The 9,426-nt window shown below is 45.9% G+C and overlaps 21 non-coding genes across 21 annotated transcripts; all 21 read right to left on the bottom strand.

Annotated features, from left to right (window-relative positions):
- Positions 1–132: 132 nt before the first annotated feature.
- Positions 133–204, bottom strand: TRNAA-UGC (transfer RNA alanine (anticodon UGC)). Its single transcript has one exon. It is a non-coding gene; the product is annotated as a tRNA-Ala (tRNA).
- Positions 205–396: 192 nt separating this feature from the next.
- On the bottom strand, positions 397–468 carry TRNAA-CGC (transfer RNA alanine (anticodon CGC)). Its single transcript has one exon. It is a non-coding gene; the product is annotated as a tRNA-Ala (tRNA).
- A 192-nt stretch (positions 469–660) lies between these two features.
- On the bottom strand, positions 661–732 carry TRNAA-UGC (transfer RNA alanine (anticodon UGC)). The gene has a single exon. It is a non-coding gene; the product is annotated as a tRNA-Ala (tRNA).
- A 60-nt stretch (positions 733–792) lies between these two features.
- Positions 793–864, bottom strand: TRNAA-CGC (transfer RNA alanine (anticodon CGC)). Its single transcript has one exon. It is a non-coding gene; the product is annotated as a tRNA-Ala (tRNA).
- Positions 865–1,318: 454 nt separating this feature from the next.
- On the bottom strand, positions 1,319–1,390 carry TRNAA-CGC (transfer RNA alanine (anticodon CGC)). The gene has a single exon. It is a non-coding gene; the product is annotated as a tRNA-Ala (tRNA).
- A 720-nt stretch (positions 1,391–2,110) lies between these two features.
- On the bottom strand, positions 2,111–2,182 carry TRNAA-CGC (transfer RNA alanine (anticodon CGC)). Its single transcript has one exon. It is a non-coding gene; the product is annotated as a tRNA-Ala (tRNA).
- A 588-nt stretch (positions 2,183–2,770) lies between these two features.
- On the bottom strand, positions 2,771–2,842 carry TRNAA-CGC (transfer RNA alanine (anticodon CGC)). The gene has a single exon. It is a non-coding gene; the product is annotated as a tRNA-Ala (tRNA).
- A 60-nt stretch (positions 2,843–2,902) lies between these two features.
- Positions 2,903–2,974, bottom strand: TRNAA-UGC (transfer RNA alanine (anticodon UGC)). The gene has a single exon. It is a non-coding gene; the product is annotated as a tRNA-Ala (tRNA).
- Positions 2,975–3,429: 455 nt separating this feature from the next.
- On the bottom strand, positions 3,430–3,501 carry TRNAG-CCC (transfer RNA glycine (anticodon CCC)). Its single transcript has one exon. It is a non-coding gene; the product is annotated as a tRNA-Gly (tRNA).
- Positions 3,502–3,560: 59 nt separating this feature from the next.
- Positions 3,561–3,632, bottom strand: TRNAA-UGC (transfer RNA alanine (anticodon UGC)). Its single transcript has one exon. It is a non-coding gene; the product is annotated as a tRNA-Ala (tRNA).
- A 60-nt stretch (positions 3,633–3,692) lies between these two features.
- Positions 3,693–3,764, bottom strand: TRNAA-CGC (transfer RNA alanine (anticodon CGC)). The gene has a single exon. It is a non-coding gene; the product is annotated as a tRNA-Ala (tRNA).
- A 60-nt stretch (positions 3,765–3,824) lies between these two features.
- Positions 3,825–3,896, bottom strand: TRNAA-UGC (transfer RNA alanine (anticodon UGC)). Its single transcript has one exon. It is a non-coding gene; the product is annotated as a tRNA-Ala (tRNA).
- A 60-nt stretch (positions 3,897–3,956) lies between these two features.
- TRNAA-CGC (transfer RNA alanine (anticodon CGC)) lies at positions 3,957–4,031 on the bottom strand. The gene has a single exon. It is a non-coding gene; the product is annotated as a tRNA-Ala (tRNA).
- Positions 4,032–4,219: 188 nt separating this feature from the next.
- TRNAG-CCC (transfer RNA glycine (anticodon CCC)) lies at positions 4,220–4,291 on the bottom strand. Its single transcript has one exon. It is a non-coding gene; the product is annotated as a tRNA-Gly (tRNA).
- Positions 4,292–4,351: 60 nt separating this feature from the next.
- Positions 4,352–4,423, bottom strand: TRNAA-UGC (transfer RNA alanine (anticodon UGC)). Its single transcript has one exon. It is a non-coding gene; the product is annotated as a tRNA-Ala (tRNA).
- A 60-nt stretch (positions 4,424–4,483) lies between these two features.
- TRNAA-CGC (transfer RNA alanine (anticodon CGC)) lies at positions 4,484–4,555 on the bottom strand. Its single transcript has one exon. It is a non-coding gene; the product is annotated as a tRNA-Ala (tRNA).
- A 60-nt stretch (positions 4,556–4,615) lies between these two features.
- On the bottom strand, positions 4,616–4,687 carry TRNAA-UGC (transfer RNA alanine (anticodon UGC)). The gene has a single exon. It is a non-coding gene; the product is annotated as a tRNA-Ala (tRNA).
- A 60-nt stretch (positions 4,688–4,747) lies between these two features.
- On the bottom strand, positions 4,748–4,822 carry TRNAA-CGC (transfer RNA alanine (anticodon CGC)). The gene has a single exon. It is a non-coding gene; the product is annotated as a tRNA-Ala (tRNA).
- Positions 4,823–5,010: 188 nt separating this feature from the next.
- Positions 5,011–5,082, bottom strand: TRNAG-CCC (transfer RNA glycine (anticodon CCC)). The gene has a single exon. It is a non-coding gene; the product is annotated as a tRNA-Gly (tRNA).
- A 60-nt stretch (positions 5,083–5,142) lies between these two features.
- TRNAA-UGC (transfer RNA alanine (anticodon UGC)) lies at positions 5,143–5,214 on the bottom strand. Its single transcript has one exon. It is a non-coding gene; the product is annotated as a tRNA-Ala (tRNA).
- A 60-nt stretch (positions 5,215–5,274) lies between these two features.
- On the bottom strand, positions 5,275–5,346 carry TRNAA-CGC (transfer RNA alanine (anticodon CGC)). The gene has a single exon. It is a non-coding gene; the product is annotated as a tRNA-Ala (tRNA).
- Between the last annotated feature and the right edge of the window lie 4,080 nt (positions 5,347–9,426).

The following is a 9,426-nucleotide window of genomic DNA, read 5'->3' as shown; positions in this document are numbered from 1 at the left end:
ATGGAGATACGGGGGTTGAACCCAGGACTTCCCACATGCAAAGCGAGCGCTCTTCCACTGAGCTATATCCTCTACTGATGTACAAGTAGAGATCATCGTAAAATTAAATACTTTTAGACTAAAACCACGAAATGGAGATACCGGGGGTTGAACCCGGGACTTCTCACATGCAAAGCGAGCGCTCTTCCACTGAGCTATATCCCCTACGAATGTACGAGTATATATCATCGTAAAATTAAATACTTTTAGACTAAAACCGCGAAATGGACATACCGGGGGTAGAATCCGGGACTTCTCACATGCAAAGCGAGCGCTCTTCCACTGAGCTATATCCCCTACGGATGTCCATGTAGATATCATCGTAAAACTAAATACTTTTAGACTAAAACCGCGAAATGGAGATACCGGGGGTTGAATCCGGGACTTCTCACATGCGAAGCGAGCGCTCTTCCACTGAGCTATATCCCCTTCGGACGTAGAAGTAGAGATCATCGTAAAATTAAATACTTTTAGACTAAAACTGCGAAACGGAGATACCGGGGGTTGAACCCGGGACTTCTCACATACAAAGAGAGCGCTCTTCCACTGAGCTATATCACCTTCGGATATACAAGTAGAGATCATCGTAAAACTGAACACTTTTCGACTAGAGCCGCGAAATGGACATACCGGGGGTTGAACCCGGGACCTCTCACATGCAAAGCGAGCGCTCTTCCACGGAGCTATATCCCCAACGAATGTACAAGTAGATATCATGGTAAAATAAAATACTTTTAGACTAAAACCGCGAAATGGAGATACCGGGGGTCGAACCCAGGACTTCTCACATGCGAAGCGAGCGCTCTTCCACTGAGCTATATCCCCTTCGGATGTACAAGTAGAGATCATCGTAAAATTAAATACTTTTAGACTAAAACCACGAAATGGAGATACGGGGGTTGAACCCGGGACTTCTCACATGCAAAGCGAGCGCTCTTCCACTGAGCTATATCCCCTACTGATGTACAAGTAGAGATCATCGTAAAATTAAATATTTTAGACTAAAACCACGAAACGGAAATACCGGAGGTTGAACCCGGGACTTCTCACATGCGAAGCAAGCGCTCTTCCACTGAGCTATTTCCCCTTCGGATATACAAGTAGAGATCATCGTAAAATTGAACACTTTTAAACTAGAGCCGCGAAATGGAGATACCGGGGGTTGAACTCGGGACTTCTCACATGCAAAGCGAGCGCTCTTCCACTGAGGTATATCCCCTTCGGATGTACAAGTAGAGATCATCGTAAAATTAAATACTTTTAGACTAATACCGCGAAATGGAGATACCGGGGGTCGAACCCGGGACGTCTCACATGCGAAGCGAGCGCCCTTCCACTGAGCTACATCCCCTTCGGATGTACAAGTAGAGATCATCGTAAAACTGAACACTTTTAGACTAGAGCCGCGAAATGGAGATACCGCGGGTTGAACCTGGGATTTCTCACATGCAAAGCGAGCGCTCTTCCACTGAGCTATATCCCCTACGAATGTACATGTAGATATCATCGTAAAATTAAATACTTTTAGACTAATACCGCGAAATGGAGACACCGGTGGTCGAACCCGGGACGTCTCACATGCGAAGCGAGCGCCCTTCCACTGAGCTACATCCCCTTCGGATGTACAAGTAGAGATCATCGTAAAACTGAACACTTTTAGACTAGAGCCGCGAAATGGAGATACCGCGGGTTGAACCTGGGATTTCTCACATGCAAAGCGAGCGCTCTTCCACTGAGCTATATCCCCTACGAATGTACATGTAGATATCATCGTAAAATTAAATACTTTTAGACTAATACCGCGAAATGGAGACACCGGTGGTCGAACCCGGGACGTCTCACATGCGAAGCGAGCGCCCTTCCACTGAGCTACATCCCCTTCGGATGTACAAGTAGAGATCATCGTAAAATTGAACACTTTTAGACTAGAGCCGCGAAATGGAGATACCGCGGGTTGAACCCGGGATTTCTCACATGCAAAGCGAGCGCTCTTCCACAGAGCTATATCCCCTACGGTTGTAAAAGTAGATATCATCGTAAAATTAAATACTTTTAGACTAAAACCGCGAAATGGAGATACCGGGGGTCGAACCCGGGACTTCTCACATGCGAAGCGAGCGCTCTTCCACTGAGCTATATCTCCTTCGGAAGTAGAAGTAGAGATCATCGTAAAATTAAATACTTTTAGACTAAAACTGCGAAATGGAGATACCGGGGGTTTAACCCGGGACTTCTCACATGCAAAGGGAGCGCTCTTCCACTGAGCTATATCACCTTCGGATACACAAGTAGAGATCATCGTAAAATTGAACACTTTTCGACTAGAGCCGCGAAATGGACATACCGGGGGTTGAACCCGGGACTTCTCACATGCCAAGCGAGCGCTGTTCCACTGAGCTATATCCCCAACGAATGTACAAGTAGATATCATCGTAAAATTAAATACTTTTAGACTAAAACCGCGAAATGGAGAGACCGGGGGTCGAACCCAGGACTTCTCACATGCCAAGCGAGCGCTTTTCCACTGAGCTATATCCCCTTCGAATATCCAAGTAGAGAGCATCGTAAAATTGAACACTTATAGACTAGAGCCGCGAAATGGAGATACGGGGGGTTGAACCCGGGACTTCTCACATGCAAAGCGAGCGCTCTTCCACTGAGCTATATCCTCTACTGATGTACAAGTAGAGATCATCGTAAAATTAAATACTTTTGGACTAAAACCGCGAAATGGAGATACCGGGGGTCGAACCCGGGACTTCTCACATGCGAAGCGAGCGCTCTTCCACTGAGCTATATCCCCTTCGGATGTGCAAGTAAAGATCATACTAAAATTAAATACGTTTAGACTAAAACCGCGAAATGGAGATACCGGAGGTCGAACCCGGGACTTCTCACATGCAAAGCGAGCGCCCTTCCACTGAGCTATATCCCCTACGGATGTACAAGTAGAGATCATCGTAAAATTAAATACTTTTAGACTAAAACCACGAAATGGAGATACCGGGGGTTAAGCCCGGGACTTCTCACATGCATAGCGAGTGGTCTTCCACTGAGCTATATCCCCTACGGATGTACAAGTAGATATCATCGTAAAATTAATTACTTTTAGACTAAAAGTGCGAAATGTAGATACCGGGGGTTGAACCCGGGACTTCTCACGTGCGAAGCGAGCGCACAACCACTGAGCTATATCCCCTACGAATGTACAAGTAGACATCATCGTAAAATTGAACACTTTTAGACTAGAGCCGCGAAATGGAGATACCGGGGGTTGAACCCTTGATTTCTCACATGCGAAGCGAGTGCTTTTCCATTGAGCTATATCCCCTTCGGATGGATGAGTGGAGATTTTCAGAAAAGAATATATACTTTTTTAAAACCGCGAAATGGAGATACTGGGGGTTGAACCCGGGATTTCTCACATGGGAAGCGAGCGCTCTTCCACTGAGCTATATCCCCTTCGGATGTACAAGTAGAGATCATCGTAAAATTAAATACTTTTAGACTAAAACCGCGATTGGAGATACCGGGGGTTGAACCCGGGAGTTCTCGCATGCAAAGCGAGCGCTCTTTCACTGAGCTATATCCCCTTCGGATGTACAAGTAGATATCATCGTAAAATTAAATACTTTTAGACTAAAACTGCGAAATGGAGATACCGGGGGCTGAACCCGGGACTTCTCACATGCGAAGCGAGCGCTCTTCCACTGAGCTATATCCCCTTCGGATATACAAGTAGAGATCATCGTAAAATTGAACACTTTTAGACTAGAGCCGCGAAATGGAGATACCGGGGGTTGAACCCGAGACTTCTCACACGCAAAGCGAGCGCTCTTCCACTGAGCTATATCCCCTACGGATGTACAAGTAGATATCATCGTAAAATTAAATACTTTTAGATTAAAACTGCGAAATGTAGAGACCGGGGGTTGAACCCGGGACTTCTCACGTGCGAAGCGAGCGCTCTACCACTGAACTATATCCCCTACGAATGTACAAGTAGACATCATCGTAAAATTGAACACTTTTAGACTAGAGCCGCGAAATGGAGATACCGGGGGTTGAACCCTTGATTTCTCACATGCGAAGCGAGTGCTTTTCCATTGAGCTATATCCCCTTCGGATGGATGAGTGGAGATTTTCAGAAAAGAATATATATTTTGTTAAAACCGCGAAATGGAGATACTGGGGGTTGAACCCGGGATTTCTCACATGGGAAGCGAGCGCTCTTCCACTGAGCTATATCCCCTTCGGATTTACAAGTAGAGATCATCGTAAAATTAAATACTTTTAGACTAAAACCGCGAATTGGAGATACCGGGGGTTGAACCCGGGAGTTCTCGCATGCAAAGCGAGCGCTCTTTCACTGAGCTATATCCCCTTCGGATGTACAAGTAGATATCATCGTAAAATTAAATACTTTTAGACTAAAACTGCGAAATGGAGATACCGGGGGCTGAACCCGGGACTTCTCACATGCGAAGCGAGCGCTCTTCCACTGAGCTATATCCCCTTCGGATATACAAGTAGAGATCATCGTAAAATTGAACACTTTTAGACTAGAGCCGCGAAATGGAGATACCGGGGGTTGAACCCGGGACTTCTCACACGCAAAGCGAGCGCTCTTCCACTGAGCTATATCCCCTACGGATGTACAAGTAGATATCATCGTAAAATTAAATACTTTTAGATTAAAACTGCGAAATGTAGAGACCGGGGGTTGAACCCGGGACTTCTCACGTGCGAAGCGAGCGCTCTACCACTGAACTATATCCCCTACGAATGTACAAGTAGACATCATCGTAAAATTGAACACTTTTAGACTAGAGCCGCGAAATGGAGATACCGGGGGTTGAACCCTTGATTTCTCACATGCGAAGCGAGTGCTTTTCCATTGAGCTATATCCCCTTCGGATGGATGAGTGGAGATTTTCAGAAAAGAATATATATTTTGTTAAAACCGCGAAATGGAGATACTGGGGGTTGAACCCGGGATTTCTCACATGGGAAGCGAGCGCTCTTCCACTGAGCTATATCCCCTTCGGATTTACAAGTAGAGATCATCGTATAATTAAATACTTTTAGACTAAAACCGCGAATTGGAGATACCGGGGGTTGAACCCGGGAGTTCTCGCATGCAAAGCGAGCGCTCTTTCACTGAGCTATATCCCCTTCGGATGTACAAGTAGATATCATCGTAAAATTAAATACTTTTAGACTAAAACTGCGAAATGGAGATACCGGGGGCTGAACCCGGGACTTCTCACATGCGAAGCGAGCGCTCTTCCACTGAGCTATATCCCCTTCGGATATACAAGTAGAGATCATCGTAAAATTGAACACTTTTAGACTAGAGCCGCGAAATGGAGATACCGGGGGTTGAACCCGGGACTTCTCTGTTGTTGTTTGACGCAAGAACGACTCTGGGATTAACTGGTTATGAACTCTTTATTAAATTAAGTAAAACATTTATGTTAATTTCCGTGACCGCTACTGACAACTGATAACTGGGAACAGATAACTGAGAACTGACTTTGAGAACTGACAAACGTTATCGGAATGTTATCCGGTTATATAGTTAAGGCATCGCGATAAAAATAAAGATTACAAGAATGACCGCGATGCATAAAAAATACAAGTGTAGAAAATATAATCTGGATATAGATAAAAAACAACCGGTATTATCTCTAATTTACAACAGTCCCTCTTAATATCGGTGGTTTCAATCTTCTATCCAGGGGGTGGTCATTTAATTATTTCCTGTCCAAGGGCTTTGACGCAGAAGAGGTGCTTCGGACGGAACAGGCTCTTTGTACAGACGTCAGCTGGCATTCCCTCTGTTGGTAGATTCCGCAAGGCTATTTGTCCCTCTTCTTCCAGGTCGCTGGTCCATTTCTTTGCTCTGGCAATGATTGACTTGTCGAACCGGGTTGACTTGACGATTTCTTCGAGGGATTCTGTTAATCCTTCCGGGACGACCATATATATTTCCTCCTCGAGTTCGCCATTAAGATAGGCCGTGACGACGTCCATTTGGTGGACTTCCAAACCGATTTCCACAGCAAGGGCCATAAGCAGTCTTATCGAGCTGGATCTAATGACGGGTGCGAACGTCTCTTGGTAGTCGATCCCTGGTCTCTGGGCAAAACCTTTCGCTACGAGCCTGGCTTTCCTTTTCTCTACTTCTCCGCTGGGTAAGTATTTAGTTCGGAAGACGAGACGATTTCCAAGGACCTTTTGGTTTTCCGGACAATCAACGATGTCCCAGGTTTCGCACTTGATAAGCGAAACGAACTCTTCCGTTACTGCTTTCCTCCAGTCGTTTGCGTACGGAGAAGCCAGGGCTTACTTCATGGACAAAGGTTCTGATAAGATGGCTAGGTTTGCTGACTCATCGGACAGGGTTTCTTGCTCGTCAGTAGACTCTTCTGAGACGCTCGGAATCATGTTGAACGATTTCTTCGGTCGTCCGGGTACTCCAGTTCTTATTTTCTTCGGTCTTCCGGGACCTTTCTTCAGAACGAGGGTTTCTGAGGGTTCTTCGAAGACGTCCTCGTTTTCCTGGGCATTAGGTTCTTCCGGGGTTTCATCTTTGAACTCCTTTTTGACTTCTTTGAATTCTTCTCTTCCTGGCGGTTTTACAGCGTGTGTAGTGGCCGGGATTTCGATTTCGCCTTTAGCTTTGCCTCCGTATTTCAGGTTTACTTCTGGAGTGACGAAATCATCATATCCGCCTTGTTTATTAAATTCTCCCAGGAACTTGACATTTCGACTCCGGTAAATTTGCTTCTCGGACGGAACCCAGAGTCGATAGGCCTTCGAGACTTGAGAATAGCCGATGAAAACGCATTCTTTGCTCCTGGCTGCAAACTTCCCCTTCCTTTTATTTTCGTCCAACAGCAAAGCTTTGTCGCCGAAAATCTTCAAATGTTGCAGGGATGGCTTCTTTCCGGTCCATCTGGTAAATGGTACTTCTCCATTTATGCTCCGGGAAGGACAACGGTTTCGAATGTAGTTAGCCGTGGCCATCGCTTCTGCCCAGAATGATGGTGGAAGTTGCGCTTGTATCATCATACATCGGGCCATATCTAGGAGTGTTCTGTTCTCTCTTTCGGCAATGCCATTCTGTTCCGGGGTGTATGGTACGGTGAGCCTTCTTTTTATCCCAGAGTCTTTCAGGAATCTGTCGAATTCATTGTTGCAGTATTCGGTTCCGTTGTCGGACTGCAAGGTCTTGATTTTTCTCCCGGTTTCCACTTCAGCTCGTTGCTTGAATTCTTTGAAGGCTTTCAACACTTCGCTCTTGTGTTTTAAAAAGCTGACTTCACTCCACCGGGAATAATCATCAGTGAAAACGACGATGTACTTGGCTCCACTCATCGACGTTACTCTCATCGGGCCACATACGTCAGAGTGTACTATTTCCAGGACATGCGAGGTTCGGCTATCGTCGGTTTTCGGGAACGGCTCCTTCGATTGCTTTCCTTTGATACAGATTTGGCAGATTCCCAGGCTCCCATCTTTTTCAATGTTGAGTCCCGTAGCCAAATTCTTCCGGGCCATTTCCTTCAAACTTCTCTCGTTCAAATGACCGAGTAGGAAATGCCAGTTCTCCAGGTTGCTTCTAGGCTTTATTTCCGCTAGCACTGAATGGACCGTTTCTTCAGTCTTTCTCAGGAATTAAAGGTCTCCAACTCTGTCAGCAACTGCAATCACTTCCCCGGTTGCCGTCTTAATCCAGGCCTGCGACTTCTTGAATGTGACCTCATGTCCTTTGTCCGTCATCTTGGCAATGGATAGGAGATTTGTTCTTAAATCCGGGACATGAAGGGCTCGTTCCAGGCGAAGAATTCGATTGTCGCTGCCATTCGTTGCGGGTACTTTTACTTCGCCAACACCTCGTATCTTCGTTGACTCAGCAGTGGCCAGGTTTAAACATTTCGTGGTCTCTTCGTAATCATTGAAACAGTCTCTGTTGGAAGTCATATGTGAGGTGGCTCCGCTGTCCAGGCACCAGGAATCGTGATCAGCCTTCAGGTGCAATGCGAATTCTTCCTCGGCCAAGTTTTCTGCCAGTACATGATGGGCGTTTTCCTTCTTTCTGGTTCTTATGCCTGAACCATGGTTTCTGTCGGGGCAATCGGCTACCTTGTGGCCGGGTTTCCTGCATCCATGACACTTGTACTTGAAGGTCGTGCTTCCTCGTCCACGTGAACCTCTTCCTCTACCCCTACTGCCCATCATCGCGTTCTGCACGGGTTCGTCTTCTTTAGATTGCTTGGCGTCCGATTCCTCCAGGATCTTTATTTTCAAGGCTTCTGGATCAGGTAACGTATCCCTGGACTCTATTGCGCACCGGAAGTTCTCGTATGATTCTGGTAGACTGTATAACAAGATAATGGCCAGTAGGTCGTTGTTTACAGCTACTCCCATGTCAGCCAACTACTGCATCGAAGAATTCTCGGACGTGATCCCGGACATCTTCTCCCTCCTTCATTTTCTTGAGGGTCAGTTTCTTCAGCAGCGTGGCTTTCCGGGCAGGTCCACTGGACTGGTAGATGGATTCCAGCTTCTGCCATAGTTCCCGTGAGGTGGTGCAGTTCTTTACTTGCTTCAACTCCGACGGACTGATCGACAAGATTAGGTCCGCTCTTTCCTTCCGATCATTACTGTCCCAGGTAGCGACCGCCTGGGTGTTGCCTTCCGTTCCCCGCACCTGAGTTGGCCTCGTTGAAGTTCCATCTACGTACTCCCAGAGGTCGTTCTTTTGAAGCAGGGCTTCCACTTGCATTTTCCAGGTATCATAATTATCTTTAGTTAACGTCTTGATTCGTCCCAGGTGATTTCCGGCCATTCTATGTCTGACTCCGCACCTTAAAGGATAATCTTCCCGGCGTTGAACTTCGTATGACTTCTAAACCTTTGCGCAGTGGAAGCGTGCTGGGCCCATAACCTGTTGTTGTTTGACGCAAGAACGACTCTGGGATTAACTGGTTATGAACTCTTTATTAAATTAAGTAAAACATTTATGTTAATTTCCGTGACCGCTACTGACAACTGATAACTGGGAACAGATAACTGAGAACTGACTTTGAGAACTGACAAACGTTATCGGAATGTTATCCGGTTATATAGTTAAGGCATCGCGATAAAAATAAAGATTACAAGAATGACCGCGATGCATAAAAAATACAAGTGTAGAAAATATAATCTGGATATAGATAAAAAACAACCGGTATTATCTCTAATTTACAACATTCTCACACGCAAAGCGAGCGCTCTTCCACTGAGCTATATCCCCTACGAATGTACACGTAGAGATCATCGCAAAATTAAATACTTTTAGACTAAAACTGCGAAACGGAGATTTCGGGGGTTAAACCC

This window comes from Phalangium opilio, unplaced genomic scaffold, assembly GCF_054372755.1.
Source record: "Phalangium opilio isolate 3A_F unplaced genomic scaffold, DU_Popi_V2 ptg000031l_1, whole genome shotgun sequence".
Classification (NCBI taxonomy): Eukaryota; Metazoa; Arthropoda; class Arachnida; order Opiliones; family Phalangiidae; genus Phalangium; species Phalangium opilio.
The sequence above is the reverse complement of the archived record's forward strand: the minus strand, read 5'-3'. Positions and strand labels throughout refer to the sequence as shown.